At 42.4% G+C, this 15934-nt stretch overlaps 1 long non-coding RNA gene across 1 annotated transcript in view; it reads right to left on the reverse strand.

Moving 5' to 3' along the window:
- LOC144589275 (uncharacterized) overlaps positions 1-15585 on the reverse strand; it is a 40878-nt gene extending 25293 nt beyond the window's left edge. Inside the window, exon 1 of the long non-coding RNA XR_013545316.1 lies at positions 8751-15585. This is a non-coding gene — a long non-coding RNA (uncharacterized LOC144589275). The remainder of the gene's footprint in view (positions 1-8750) is intronic.
- Positions 15586-15934: the final 349 nt, after the last annotated feature.

A 15934-nucleotide genomic window follows, 5' to 3' on the forward strand; every position in this document is an offset into this window, starting at 1 on the left:
CCTTCAGTAAGTATCTATGCCACCTTAGGGTACAAAATACAGATAGATGCTTATTCATTTAAGTTCAGACTATAATTATCCAGCAGGCACAAAATATTATTCCTATGGCATCGTCATTTGGCAACACAGTATTCCTCCTCCCCGTTTTGACAAGACTCCCCAGTTTACTTGCAGTTCTTTTTGAGTGAATAAATAAATAAAAGGCCCAGGACAACAGCAATGCAGTAATGCTAATTTCCCAAAGGGAGTGTTGAAAGTTTGCTGGGAGATCTCCATGAAAAGAAGTGTTTAAGGAATTGGAGGGCAATGGGAATGAGACCTCCATGTGGCAGTTACTTCAAAGGGGAACTGCTGAAAGACAATTAGTGTATTTGTGCAAATCTGGAAAGGTTCCAGGTGGAAATTAGGCTGAGAAGGAGGGAAAATTAGAGAGAAGAAGGAATGGCAATTTCTCTAAAAGAAAGGCTGCTGTACTCCTGTACTTTCGTCTTGATCCACATTGCTAAGTCTTACTTGCTGCTGGGCCTTATTAATTTTTCACTAAAAGCCGTGCGGGGAAAAAATAGTTAATTATTGAAAATGCATTTCTGTCTGATGCTGAAAGGCTGTCTCTTTCAAACAGGTGACTGGTTCAGATAACCCCAGAAGGCACTTCTGGGTCTTCTAGAGCCTTGATCAAAATCTTCTTTTTTAATTTGATAAGAATAGAGGTGATTAAAAGTGGAGATGACAGCAATTCTAATGAAAGCTTCCTTCTTATGTCCCTTAAGAGCCAGAATAATTGTTTGATTTCTTTGTCTTCGTCTTCTCCTTTATGAATATTTTCAAGGCATACCTCCTGCTGGTGCTATAACTATAAAGATCACTGTAGTGTGTGTGTGTGTGTGTGTGTGTGTCTGTCTGTCTGTCTGTCTGTCTGTCTGTCTGTCTGTCTGTCTGTCTGTCTGTGCGAAAGAGAGATAATATTACTCCCTGCACTAGTAGCAGTTCAAAGACTGGAATGTCCAGACTAAATATACAGCAAAGGGATTGCTTCTTTTAACATTTCAATAAGACAGGAACATGAAACAACAGACCCATGACTTCAGAATCCAAAAATTAAACAACCAAGCTGAGACACTACACAGAACAGACATAGAAATTAATTTTGCCTTTGTCATTAGGAGGGGAAAAAATCCAAAACGCCAGATCACATCACTGGGCACTGGTCTAGTTTCCTCTTTGAGTGGCCCTGTACAATATCCAGTCTATCAACAACCATCTCACTTATGCCCACTGGGGTCAAATTGCAAGGCCTTCCCCCAGTGTTTCTTCATCCCCTTTGTACAATAAAGGCTATGCTGCCACCGTCTGCCTCAGGCAAGGGAGGATAAGGGAAACCTTCTTGAATTTTTTTTCCAGTTCTATTCTGCTTCAGGAAAGTAGAGTTGGTTATTTTCTCCCAGTACAAAGCCCATGATTAAAACACATATACCGACACCATTGCACTTAACAGTGAGCCCAAGGGGCCAGCTGGGAATAGATGAGGATGGTGCCCAAGCCTTTAAACCATCTCATAGACAAAAATCAAAACTTTCTCCTCTTCCAGCTCCATTAACCTGAAGTCTTATCTCCCCACCTGGAAATCTGGGGAAACATCAATTACACCAATAGCAGTACACCAAGACTTATGAATGGTTGAGAGAACAAGGTGAACAATTGAGGTCATCTGTGTATGTTTAGCCGGGAGAATAAAAGACTGAGAGGTGATATGATGGCCATCTTCAAATATTTGAAAGGCTGTGATGTGGAGGATGGGCCGTTCTTATTTTCATCAGTTCCAGTGGGTAGTATTTATTGTTTGTTTATTTAAAATATTTTTATCCCATCTCTCTCCTTTTAAAAAAACTAAACTAATGGACTCAAATTACAAGAAAGAGATATCAACTAAACATTACACAGAACTTCCAGACAGTAAGAGTTTGTCAACAATAGAATGGAATATGGTGGACCCTTTTTTCTTTGGAGGCTTTTAAATATATGTTATATGGCCATCTGTCAGAGCTACATTAGCTCTCGCTTTCCTGCTACAGCAGAGGACTGGGCTTTATGATCTATGAGGTCCCTTCTATCTCTACACTTCTATGACTCTAAGAGCTCTTGCAGTGTTTGAGATATGGTTTAAAGGCAACCAGATATGGCTTTAATTCAGCCGTCACTCTGAATTAAAGTGCTGGCAACCCTACACATAACTCAAGATTCACAATGCCCCAAACCAGCCCAATTATTTTGGTACAAGAGGCACAAAATTCAGCTGCTTCTCTCTCCAGCTCTGCCAGTTTCAAGACACTTCTCTGGGATGTTATGGACCCCTCAGCTCCTATCTGCATGGATTTTTTGAAAAGCTCCAGCTGATGCTTCCATCAAAGCACTCCCCCGTACCATAGTCTCATTCTAGATCAGCAGCTCTGCCCTGATAATTTGAGAAAGAAAAATACTACACTCACAGACAAATCTCTGCAATTCACACTGCACAAAATTTGCCCAGCAAATATTTTGGCACCAGTGCTAAATGGGAAAGTGCAGGTGTTCATCATGAGAGTCCCCATAGTCACTCTACCCATAAAAAGAGTCCAAAATTGCAGGCAGTTACATGGGACCATATCAACAACAATTGAGGAATAGCTCTTTTGCCAAGTTAATGGCTCTTAATTGCCTATTCAAGAATAAACCACCTTCAAATACTGTGCATGTCAAGGAGAGTTTGCAACATTATTTTTCTCTCAACTACTGTAAGGATTTCATCTAATCTAAGAGGCAACAGGGAAGCCTGAGGAGAGTGGGAGATGTTGTTGTAATCCCTACCACTCTGAAAGTCCTGGAGCTTCAACCGTGTGAGCCCTGGTTCCACTAGACCACTGGTAGGTGCTGTCTACCAGTTTTCACAGTTTGGGAGTATGCATTCTGGAGGGAATTAAAATATTATACCACACTGCATGAGTCACCTGGAGAACAGCTCCTTAAATGCAGTATCCTCCAGCATTGTTCTGATAGCAGAGACACTGTGTCACCAGAGGAAGGGCTGTAACTCAGGAGCAAAGAACATGCTTTGTATACAAAGGTTCCCAATTCATGGCCAGCCCTACCATTCAGCAGAGTAAGTCAAGACAAGTGATCCCTGAGGCAGAACTTTTTCAGTGTCATAAAAGAACAGCAATTATTACTTACTCAATTTCTTATTCTTTAACTTGTCAAACTGCTTCTGTCTTATGTTCCAAAATTATGTACGTAGCTGGCCTATGTGGCCATTGCTTCTTCATTGCTTATTTTTTAAAACCTTTCAGGATGTTGTTTATTTTAAATCGCTCTACGGCTGTGTTGTATTCTGTGTGCAGGGATGTTCCCTGTGCTGATGTCTTGGTGATGACTTTGAGGTGGTGCGGGATGCTGTCCATCAGGAAATCAGCAATTATGCCTGCTCTCAGAACTGTTTCCCTTTCAGTATCTCTTAATAAACAGTTTGACCTTTGCATAAGTGCTGGAGTCTTTCTTTCTGCAACATTGATAAAGTGATATGCCACTTAGAATTTTAAAAAGAGAGAAGAAAATAACTCTGGACAAGATGGTTATGGGCAAGGACAAATTACAGATGAACTCAGAACAGATCCATGGGCAGATCAAAGTGCCAACCCCAAGTCTATTCAAAGCTGGCATGGGGCAAGCAAATGACATTAACACCAAAGAATTTAACCCAGAGATCAAGCAGGATGAGTGGATGATGAAGAACTTAACAGTTACATATAAGGTAGATACCACTTAATAGTAGCTATCTAATTTGTAGCTAGTAATCGCATACTCCTTTTGGTGGAGCAAGTAATGTTGTGAGTCGTTGAAATCTTATTTTTAGGAGAAATGAGTAACAAATGCATTACTTATATACAATAAGTAATACTTGTTGTTGTTTACCTATTAAGTTGTGTCTGACTCTTCATGACCCCATGGACCAGAGCACGCCAGGCTCTCCTGTCTTCCACTGCCTCCAGGAGTTCTCCTGCTTGACAACATCCAGCTTACCAAGGTTCATAGATCTTACCTTCCAGGTTCCTGTGCAGTATTTTTCTTTGCAGCATCAGACTTTCCTTTCACTTCCAGGCGCGTCTGCAGCTGAGCGTCCTTTCAGCTTTGGCCCAACTACTTCATTAGCTCTGGAGCTACTTGTACTTGTCCTCCGCTCTTCCTCAGTATTACGTTGGATGCCTTCCAACCTGAGGGGCTCATCTTCCAGCGTCATATCTTTTAGCCTTTTGTTTCTGTCCATGGGGTTTTCTTGGCAAAGATACTGGAGGGGCTTGCCAGTTCCTGCTCCAGGTGGGTCGCGTTTAGTCAGAACTCTCCACTATCACCTGTCTGTATTGGGTGTCTCTGCACGGCACAGCCCGTAGCTTCTCTGAATTACTCAAGCCCCTTTGCCACAACAAGGCAGCAAGGGGAAGTAATAATAAGTTACCTCTGAATGTTACTTTTAAAGGGCATTTTCTGTCCCACTTCCCATACCTGCACATGAGCGTGTGCATCCAGTCATTGCTCTTGTGTTTCACTCCAGACACTGATGGTTTTCTCAGCTCTCCAGTCTACAGTTTTGGATGCCTTCCCGCAGAAGCTAATATACAGTCTTCATTTTGGAGTGTGTGAATTGTGTATATTTATGGCCACCCTGAGAACAACATCCAGGCCAAATGGAATATTGAACCATTGCTAAAGTAGTGTGTAGACAGACACTGTAGGAGCTGAAGGACCTGAATCAGACAGTCATCATCATCCCTCCAGGTAAGTTTTTAAACAACAGACTCTTCTGACACACACTATAATAAAAGCGTAAGAGAGCCTTTCTAGGATAAAGATTTTTAAAATTTCATTTTATTTCAAATACATGGCTTGAAACTAATTTGAAGACCTGAGGAAAGTGATTCCAAATATTGCACACATTGTAATCCACCTTCAACCTCTAGCAGCCACAATTCAACACCGTTAGGATTCGATTAAGTGAGGCCAGAGATTAAGACATCATGGAGACAGGATGATCCCACACCAGCAGGAGCGAGGTTGTTTCATTGCTTAGGGTATGTAGGCAATGCAGAAACAAACAGCAAGAAGCTTGCAACACAGCTGCAGCTTTGCTTTTTAAGGCCATTGAGTCTGCAGCCCAATTTACTCCAAAGAAGTCACATTGATTTTTTTTTTAATGGAGGGAATATGGGACACAAACAACTACACTGGAAAAAATGTTGTATTCCAATATCTCATATATTTCCTATGAAACTAAAAGTAATTTGTTAGCTGTTCTCTCACTATAAAATATGCAAAGAGAAAACTACATGAGAGAAGTATCTGCAAATGTTAAGTGCAAGGAAACAAAGATCCCCACAGTTCATCAGTCTCGCGTCATCTTTCAAAGACTGCAGAAATATAGAATTCACATCTGTAGCATAGCCTATTTAACTACTCAGGTGAATCACAGAGAGAGAGAGAGAGAGAGAGAGAGAGAGAGAGATTTTCTCTCCCATGCCGAAAAATCACCTTCTTAATTCTTTGTTGTATGGTTACTACACGGTGTCCCATATTTCAAATCTGTCCTCACTCAGGTTTGTCTTTTTCTTCTGAAATTCCCCTTAAACTTCTTGGTTGCTTCTCCCTCCCCCTTAACAGCATCCCATTTATTTTCTTTACATTGATGTATCCAGGTTAAAAGGACCCTGGAGGCAGAGAATTCATTTGAAGGGGTTTCCAGAGAGATGGCAGCAGTAAATCTACAGGCTCTTCCCATACACAAGAAAACTGTGTAACATTAGCAGAACTAGGAAGCTGGTGCAAAATTATGGGACTCAATCCAATGTTATGTGAGCAAGTACCTGTTTCCACAATGGGAAATTCCCTTCCCCAGCCTCAGGCATCTCCTTCCTACACACCCTCTAAATCTACCTTGGAGGTTCCTCCAATCAGGCAACAATTTAAAGACCAATTTGTGGTTTGTAGAGATGAGAGCTTTTCCACACAGGGAAAAAATTCCACACTCTTTCTCGCACTTGATCAAAGGGTTACAGTGGAACCTCTACTTAAGAACTTAATCGGTTTTGGAATGGTGTTCTTAAGTTGAAACGTTCTTAAGTTGAAGCAAAATTTCCCATAGGAATGGACTGAAAACCAATTAATCCGTTCTGGCTGTTTTTTTGTTATGTAGAGGTGCGTTCGTACATTGAAGCATTAGTTCCCATAGGAACTAATGCAAAGCTGGTTAATACGTACTGTACCACTAGGGGGAGAATTTTTTTTAACCTAAGATGACCTAAGGTTAAAAAAAGAGCAGAAAAGGGTTTTTTTTCCTGTTCTTATCTTGGATTTCTGTTCTCAAGTAGAAGCAAAATTTAGCAAATGGAGCTGTTCTTAAGTTGGATTGTTCTTAAGTAGGGATGTTCTTAAGTAGAGACCCCACTGTACTAGATTTACCAGGGATTGCAGCCAAACTTGCATTCATAACATTTTCTGAGAGGCATCATGTATGGTGTATAATGGGCAGGGAGACCAACAGACCTCCAATACCTTGCACCTCCCATAGAGCACAGTCACTTCCCTCATCATCATGAAGATTCATCATGTATGATGGAGCCTTTATTCCTTAGCTGTAAGTAGGCTCCTATGGGAAGGACTTGCAAAGTCTTGGAGCAGCAACAGAGAAGGCCCTCTCCTGTGTTCCCACCAGATGCACCTGTGAAGGTAGTGGGATGAGAAAAGAGCCTCTCCTGATAATCTTAACACTCAAGGTGGTTCATAGTAGGAGACATGATCTTTGAGATAGCTTGGACCCAGGCCATTTAGGGCTGTAGAGGTTAAAACCAGCATTTTGAATTGCCCGGAAACTGATTAGCAGCCAGAAGAGCTGCTGTAACAGAGGGATTATGTGATCCCTGTAACCAGCCCAGTTGACAATGGCTACATTTAGGCCCACTGAAGTTTCCTGACACTTTCCATCAGCAGCCTCAAATAGAGCAAGTCACAGTAATCCAGCCGAGAAGTAACTGGGGTATATGACAGTGGCTGGATCAGATCTCTCCAGAAATGGATGTAACTGGCATACAAGCTTTAATTGTGCAAATGCACTCCTGGCCGCTGCTGAAACCTGGGTATCTAGGCTCAGAAATGAGTCCAGGAGCACCCCCAAGCTGTGCATTTGTGTTTTCAAGGGGAGTGTAACCCCATCTAGTATAGGCTGCACCCCTATTCCTTGATCTGCCTTTCAATTGACCAGGAGCACCTCTATCTTGTCTAGATTAAGCTTCAGTTTATTCACCCTCATCCAGTCCATTACTGACACGAAGCAACTTCCTAGGTGACAAGGAAAGGTACAGTTGGGTGTCATCAGCATACTGGTGACACCAAACCCCAAAGCTCTGAACAATCTCTCCCAGCAGTTTCACTTTAAATAACATTGGAGATAAAACAGGTCAGCAGCCAGGGTGTCAAACAGGTATCCCTCAGCACCACCTTCTGAGTTCTCTCCTATTGATGTTTTTCCACTAAAGTTCATTCATTCCTTCTTCATCTGAATCTAACTCAGCTTTTTCTATGATATGGTCTGCATACAAATAGATAAAATTGCTCCTTTGTCTGACACCTTGCCAACTGGAAATCATTCTGTCTCTCCATGTCCTGTCTAAGCAATAGCTTCTCCAGTGTATACTGTAGGTCAGGGGCCCCCAACCCCTGGTCTGCAACCCAGCACCGGTACGTGGCCTAAGCAGGACCAGGCTGTGGACACAGATCTCCTGCCCCCCCGCAAGCCCCCCCTGTGAGTACGCCCCATGCATGCATGCAAGCACACCATGCCCCAGCACGAGCAAGCCATGCCCTGCACGTAAGTGTGCCACATCCTCCACGCACAAGGACCATGCCCCCCCAACCAATCAGCGGTTGGGAAAAGATTGGGGACCACTGCTGTAGGTTACATGCTGTATCAAGATAATCAAATGTTGCATCATACTTATTTCTTTTAGTGCGATTGTTTGTTAGTTTGTAAAGTCTTTGTCCTGAAATCTGGACTGTCGAAGAACAATAATCAAATCAGCTGGAGCAGGTATATTTGTGTGCTTCTGAAACCCCAGTCATCCTCCGATCTTTGTATACCTTTAAATCTCTAAAGTTTGCACTGGCATCTAGGGGACAAACAATGCTGAAATTTGGAGGGCAAAAATACTTAGCTTCCTGGGAAAAGTGGAAAGAAGGTAAAAGTTGGGAGGGACTTTGACTATAAACTGAATGTCCATTACCTTTCCAAAGTGTTGTGTAGTATTCCCCCCACCCATCCCAAGTTATAGCTTTTTGTTTTGCCTATTCACAGTTTTCCACCTCCACCAGAAACATACAAATACCTGCACAAACCTGAGAACAAATTGGTTCAAGCCACCTCCCAAATAGCTTAGGGAATGTCAGTCCTATTTTGTACAAGTACGGTATTTTGGACAACAGATGTTCAGAGACAGAAAATGCCAGGGTTTGAATTCAGAGCTTTTACATACAAACCATGCACTATGCCACTTAACTACCCTGCTTCCTGATTGTTTTCTCACAGTGTGCATGACATGCATATTTTCCATAACTAACCCTCCAAGCATTGATCAGCATTGACCTGGCATATTCACACACCAATGTAGTCATATACAGAATTGCATCTTTGAAAATTAATATGCTTTAAAGTGGGGAAAAATTTTTCCTCATACCTGTTTACTTCATTGCTATAGTTCTTTCTTTCTTTCTTTCCTCTTTCTTCAGGGAATGGTTTGTATGTGTGATATCTCCAAAGTTCAAGATTACCTGGTTCAGAATACTAATTTACCTGGCTTTTAATGCCTGTTTCTATTTGAAACAAAGACTCATTAACCCCAAAATGTCTTCTCCAGCTTGGCTTGGAATGTAAAATGAGACTCTGAGTGTAAGTGGTCAGGCATGCAAAGTGAGCAATCCCAGTGATGCATGTACCTGTTAACCCATTACACTCCATGGAACCCACTGATCCCTGTGAAAATACATGATTTACCCATCAGCTGCTATTCACGTGTAGGTGCAGATACATTCTTTAATTCTAACCTAAGTCCTTACACAGTGCTGGCACTACCAACAGGCAGAGCAAGGCAGTTATCCCGGCTATGCAGGCTGGGAGACAACAAGGGCAGCCCCCATGGTACGGCCCCAAACATTCACTTCTCTTGGAGGGCAGTGCTGTCCATGCTGTAGAGTTAGTCTTGCACTACCTCAACTCACACACTGCCCTCAGGGATTGATAAGGACCCTACTCAGTTCACAGCACCAGAATAGGACTCAATTAAACCATTGCTGCAAGCAAGCACTTTAGGGGTGCATCTTTCAGTCATTAATCAGCTTTAAGCACCTGAACATAGTCTTCTCTCCTTTTTTGTTGCTACCTCTTTATTTTTTTTTCCATTCAGAGCAGTGGAAAATGCATTCTTGGGTTGTATTCCTCATCTGATTTCAGCCTCAGTCTCTGGCCTCCATCTTCTCATTTAGTACTCATTTCCCTCCCTGCAATCTCCGACCTAATGAGATGGTGATCAATGCTTCTAAATTACCCCCTGCCTACGTGTCTTCAATCATAACTTCTCCTCCCAGTCTATTTCATTCTCCTTCCTGTCAACCAATTCATGTTTACTTAAGAAAACTAAAAAGCAATCTTGCCCAGATATGTATGTGTCTCTAGCCTTATTATTATTATTATTTTTGCAAATTAATCCAAGTCATTTTGGCAATTAAAAACTCCCCTTATAGATATTCTCACACTGAAAATGTTGTGTATGTATTAACCAAGGTTCTTAACTTGCTGACTGTTTTTTACCATCTTTTTTGCAGCCCAAAAAGCTGAAGAACCAAAGGCTGAGGACCATTGTTTAAGGATAATCATATATACATCATGTTCCTTTTTTTCTATCATGCCTCCCCTCACTTTAAATCACAATTCCATTATAAACAGAGAAAAATTACCTTGGGGACTACATCTCCCTCCAGTCAGCATAGCCATGGTCTGAGGGATTTTGGGATTTGTAGTCTATACAGTAAATCTTCTACTGTGATCCTACTGAACCCATTGGGACATACTTCTGATTGCACAGAAAGAAGACCACACAGTGAGTTGTTTCTTTGCCCAGATTAAAACATTCTAAATTCTTCATTTTTGTCTCACAAAGATGCTTCAAGCCCAAATCATTAATTGACATGTGTGCCATTTTCTATGCTTTTTCCAGGTTTTATGACAATATCCTTTTGCAATGATATGTGATGCCCACAATGTACACTGTATTGTAAATATGGCCACATCATAGCTTTACCATCATATATGATATTTTAATTAACTTATTTTCATAATAAACATATGAATAGTTGTTGTGGGTTTTCTGGGCTGTTTGGCCATGATCTTAAGGTTTTTCTTTTTAACGTTTCTCCAACCTCTGTGGCCGGCATCTTCAGAGGACAGGAGTCAGAACTCTGTCTGTGCTGATCCCACAGCTATAAATACTCAACTATCCCACAAACTGCAACAGAGCACAGACAGAGTTTATTTATTTATTTATTTATTTATTTATTTATTTATTTATTTATTTAATTTATACCCCGCCTATCTGGCCCACCGGACCACTCTAGGCGGCTTCCAAATATAAAATCAAATAATAAAACATAGACAAATACATAATAATCAAACAAGAACAGCAAGTTCTAGCTCCTGTCCTCTGAAGATGCCGGCCACAGAGACTGGTGAAACGTTAGGAAGAAAAACCTTAAGAACATAGCCAAACAGCCCGGAAACCACAACAACCATCGGATCCCAGCCATGAAAGCCTTCGAGAAAACATATGAATGTTTGGCTTACCCAAGGAGTGAGGATGGAGTAGAAAAGGCAGGCAGCATAATTCATGGAACTAAATTATTGTGCAAACATATGTAAAGTTTTGACTGTCACAGGAGTTTCAGACTTCTTTTTCTGGACTGTCATACTACTTCTGCTACAGCTATTTTGAACGGTTTTCCTATTCTTTTGCACAATCTGCAGAATGTTTTGGATCCAGGATCAACCTTTGACTCAAGCAAAAGAGATTGAATAGTGGAAAATTTCTCTGCCTAATTTATGAGAATCCTCCCCCCTCCCCTCCCCAAAAGTGCACTCCACCCATCAAGATTTCACAACCATCTCTGTAAAATCTTCATGGAGTTGCAAGGTCTGCCCTGGGAAGGATTGGATGGAAAAGTCTGTTGCAGCCAGCTCAGCTGCACACACAAATGGTTGCAACAATTTGTGGCTCTGCCACCCCCATGTACCTAGAAACCAAGATGGAAATCAGACAGAACATGATAAGAGGGTCCATCATTATTCAATCAGACAAAGTAACCAAAGTGGCATAAATTACACTTCTAGATAGCATCCGCCAAAGGAAAATAGCAAAACCTGTGCACCAGAATGCCTAAAATTGCAATCTTACACTCAGAGTAAACCACAATGAACTAAATTGCACTTAAATCTGAGTATAACATACACAGACATGTGCTGTAAGAGACTAGCCTATTTATCAAATCTTTCCAAAACTCACTAAGTGGTTTAGGGAAACCAGCAGATGGGTACAGAGGAGCAATTATCTATCTATCTATCTATCTATCTATCTATCTATCTATCTATCTATCTATCTATCTATCTATCTATCTATCTATCTATCTATCTATCTATCTATCTATCTATCTATCTATCTATCTATCTATCTAATCTATCTATCTATCTATCTATCTATCTATCTATCTATCTATCTAATATGCTGCCCACACTACCCAAAGGTCTCTGGGCGTTTTATAGCAGTATAAAGGTAAAACAATTAAAATATATACTCTAAAAGTTGCCATCAGGACCCACAGTTTTATTATTTCAAGTAAAAGCCTTCTGGAACAGGAAGGTTTTGACCTGGCACCGAAATGTCATCAGCATCGACGCCAGACGAATTTCAGTCAGGAGGGCATTCCATAGTCTGGGGGCAGCTGCCGAAAAGGCCCTTTGTCTACAAGCCATCCCTCTTACCTCCTTGAGAGACGGCTCTTTCAAAAGGGCCCCCTGGCCAGATCTTAACTGCCAGGTAGGTTCATATGGAAGGAGGTAGTCCTTCAGGTATCCAGGGCCCAAGCTTTATATGTCAAAACAAGCACTTTGAATTGGGCCTGGGCAGCAACTGGTAGCTAATGTACTGTAATTTAATCAGAATCGGCTTGATATATCCCCTAGCAGCCCCACCACTCACCAGCCACGCAGCTCGATTCTGGACCAGTTGCAGTCGCCGGACCATCTTCAAAGGCAGTCCCACACAGAGCTGTGGGATGTTACCAGTGTCATGAGACTCTGCTCATCCAGGTAGGACCGTATCTGGTATAATTTCTGCAGCTGAAGGAAGGCGCTTCTGGCCACTGAATCCACCTGGGCTTCCAGAGTTAGCCCGTGGTCCAGGAGCACCCCCAGGCTGTGGACCCTGTTTGTTAGGGGGAGTAAAACCCCATTCAGGGCAGGGAAATGGCCCTCCAGCCTGTCTGGTGAAGCACCCACTAACAGCACTTCCGTCTTGTCTGGACTGAGTTTCAATTTATTAACCCTCATCCATTATCAGGTCCAGACACGAGTTCAGCACAGAAACCACCTCACCTGAATTGGTGGAAAACGAGAGGTAGAACTGAGTGTCGTCAGCATATTGCTGTCTCCTCAGCCCAGACCTCCTGATTATCTTTCCCAGTGGTTCCATGTAGAAGTTAAACAGCATGGGGGACAGTATCAAGCCGTGAGGAACTCCATGACATAAATGCCATGGGACAGAGCAACTGTCCCCCAGCACCACCCTCTGGACACAGTCAGCCAGGAAGGAGTGGAACCACCATAAAGCGGTGCCCCCAACTCCCAACCCAGCCAGCCTATCCAGAAGGACACCATGGCCGATGGTGTTGAAAGCCGCTGAGAGATCCAGGAGTATCAACAGGGTCACACTCCCCCTGTCTCCCAGCAAAGGTCATTGTACAGGGCGAACAAAACCATCCATACCAAAACTGGGCCTGAAACCCGATTGAAATGTATCCAGAAAATCTGTTTCATCCAGCAGTGCCTGGAATTGCCCCGCTACAACCCACTAACACCTTGCCCAAATAAGGGAGGTTCGCCACTGGTCGGTAGTTAACCACCAGCCTTGGGTCCAGATTAGGCTTTTTTAGGAGTGGCTGAATTACCACCTCTTTCAAGGTGGTAGGGACCACTCCCTCTCTCAAAGAGGCATTCATGGCCTCTGGGACCCAAGTGCGAACCCCCCTGGCAGACCTTCCAGTTAGCCAAGATGGGCAAGGGTCAAGCGGAGTGGTGGTAGAATGGACAGATCCAAGCACCCTGTCCACATCCTCAGGTCTCAACAATTGAAACTCATCCATTAATATTTGACCTAAGCATGCCACACTGGACACATCCTCTGATTCTGCAGTAATGGTGGAGTCCAATACACTGCGAATCTGAGCGATTTTTCCCTCAAAATTAATGGCAAACTCATCACAGCAAGTGCCACTCCTTTCTTTCTAATTTTATTGGCCTACATATGATGAGTCTAAAACAGAGATCCTCCACTCTCCATGTACACTAGAAATGTGCACCATTAAAATTTTCACTTTTGTTTTCTTTTTCAGATCCTTTGTGGACGCGCTTCCATTTTTGTGTCTTTCATGTGCTGTTCCTTTTTGTTGTTGTTGTTTTTTTGTTTGTATTTTCCCCATTCATATTTTCTGGCACCAAATCTCAGGCAAGTATGTCTTCCTCCTGTAGGTTAAGCTTGACTGGGCAATGTTCCTGCTCATTTTTATTTATTTATTTATTTACTTAATTATTTCTTGTGCTATTCATGTCTCCTCTGCCACCACCAAGCATTCTCTTCACCTCTCTTCTCCACTGCACATCAGGGCTACAGATGGTTGTACCTGGATGAGCAGATGCACCAGGAAGAACATAGTGGCGAGACAAGGAGAGGGAGGGGAAAGAGCAGGGCTTTTGCCCTGACCACCACCAGCTGCTTTAGGAGCAGGCAGGAGTTTCTCTCTAAGTGACAGTGCAAGACATCAAGGTAGCTAGTGAAGGGCAATGAGTGACTGGCAGTGAAAGCTCTAGCGAAACACAGAAAGCACTCCCACTGGGTTCCAACTAATCCAGGTCCTTTCAGAGATTCAAAATTCCCATTCCACCTCCTGGACATTCTGACTGGCTGTTGACAGCAGCTCTCCTGACACTTTGGTTGAAAATTTCCTGGGTAATTTGACAGATAAGAGATTAAAAAGAAGAAAATGAAAGAAGGAAACAAATACAAAAAACCAACTCTTTCCATTTCCTTTCTTTCATTAACACAAAGAATTCCTGTTTAAGGATCTCTCTTTGGGAAAATCAACAAAAGAACATCAGAGCAAAAGTAAGAGCCTCTTTTGTTGTTGTTCATGGTAATGCAAAAATCTCATTCCTAATATATATTCTTCACATGAATCAGGACTTAAAAGCAGGATTTTCCAAGGTTGCAATTCCAGTGGAGAGCACCCACAGATAGCAGAGTTCTCCCTCTTCAGACTTGTTGACCTTTAATGTGGGAAAACAATGAAAGTGGAAATGGGGATGGATGAAACTACCAATGTGAATATAAACAGATATTAATACCTTATCTCTTAGCCTTAGTCCCACTCCAAATCCCACACATCCTCAGTATAGATTATTAATGCTCATCTACTTTGCAGGTTGTTGTAAGGATGACTTAAACATATGTAAGTGATGAAAAATCTTTAAAATGCTGTGGTACATTGCTTTTATTCCTTCATACAGCAGCTGATGAGGCCTTGTCAAATGCTTCAAGCTATGTGCAGGCAGAGTTCAGGTTCTCAGCAATTCAGCTATACCATACACAGATAGTTGTCTAGGGATGTCATCCTGAGATAAAGAACTGCAAGGGACTGTACCAGAGATGAAGCCAGTCAATCTTCTGCATCAGGGGAACTGCATCTTTGGAACAGCCGCCTGTCTTCTTCAAAACTTTAAAAGGGATGCTATTTCTGATCTGCTAAAGGACACAGCTAGAACTAAAACATGTTAATTTTTCTTAGTCTAGAACCCCAGAGTGCTGGAGATTCTAGGAGTTAACAGTACAAAAAGAAAAAGAAAAGGCTTCCTGTGCCCAGAAATGCTGGGCACATCAAGCTTCAGGAAGTTTGCCCGTTGTTGACAGCAGATCATTTGCTGTGAGACAACAGCTGCCACTTCAATGACTAATTAGCCTTTTGAGAAAGGGAGCCTTCCTTTAAATGTGAACAGATTCACAGGGAACAAGGGAAAGGTTTTGGTATCTCCACACAAAGACCAAATGCTGGACACCACTTCAAAATAATTTACTTTCAATCTTTTTGGATACTTTTTAAAAAGGAATTCTACCTACCTACCACCACCCAAAGTGTAGATAATGATTTGACAAGAGTTTTGACAACTTACTTTTTGAGACTATAGCTGCCCGAATCTCCCAGCCACCATGACACTTTTCCTCCAGATAGCTCAGGGTGGTCTCGGTAAATCTGCATTCCGATTTGCATATGCTAACCACTACACCACCCTGGCTGTCTTGACTGGACATAGATCAGGGCAGAAGGCAGATTCCACTAATGTGAACTGTATTATATAACCGCCGCCAATGTTTCTTTCCTTAGCAAGGTAGTCGAGAGGGTGGTGGCCGACCAGCTTCAGGCGCTCCTGGATGAAACAGATGCCCTGGATCCATTCCAGTCGGGCTTCAGGCCGCGCTACGGCACAGAAACGGCTTTGGTCGCCCTGTGTGATGACCTATTGAGGGAGGCCGATAGGGGCAAAGTG

Source organism: Pogona vitticeps, chromosome 4 (genome assembly GCF_051106095.1).
Source record: "Pogona vitticeps strain Pit_001003342236 chromosome 4, PviZW2.1, whole genome shotgun sequence".
In the NCBI taxonomy this organism is placed as follows: domain Eukaryota; kingdom Metazoa; phylum Chordata; class Lepidosauria; order Squamata; family Agamidae; genus Pogona; species Pogona vitticeps.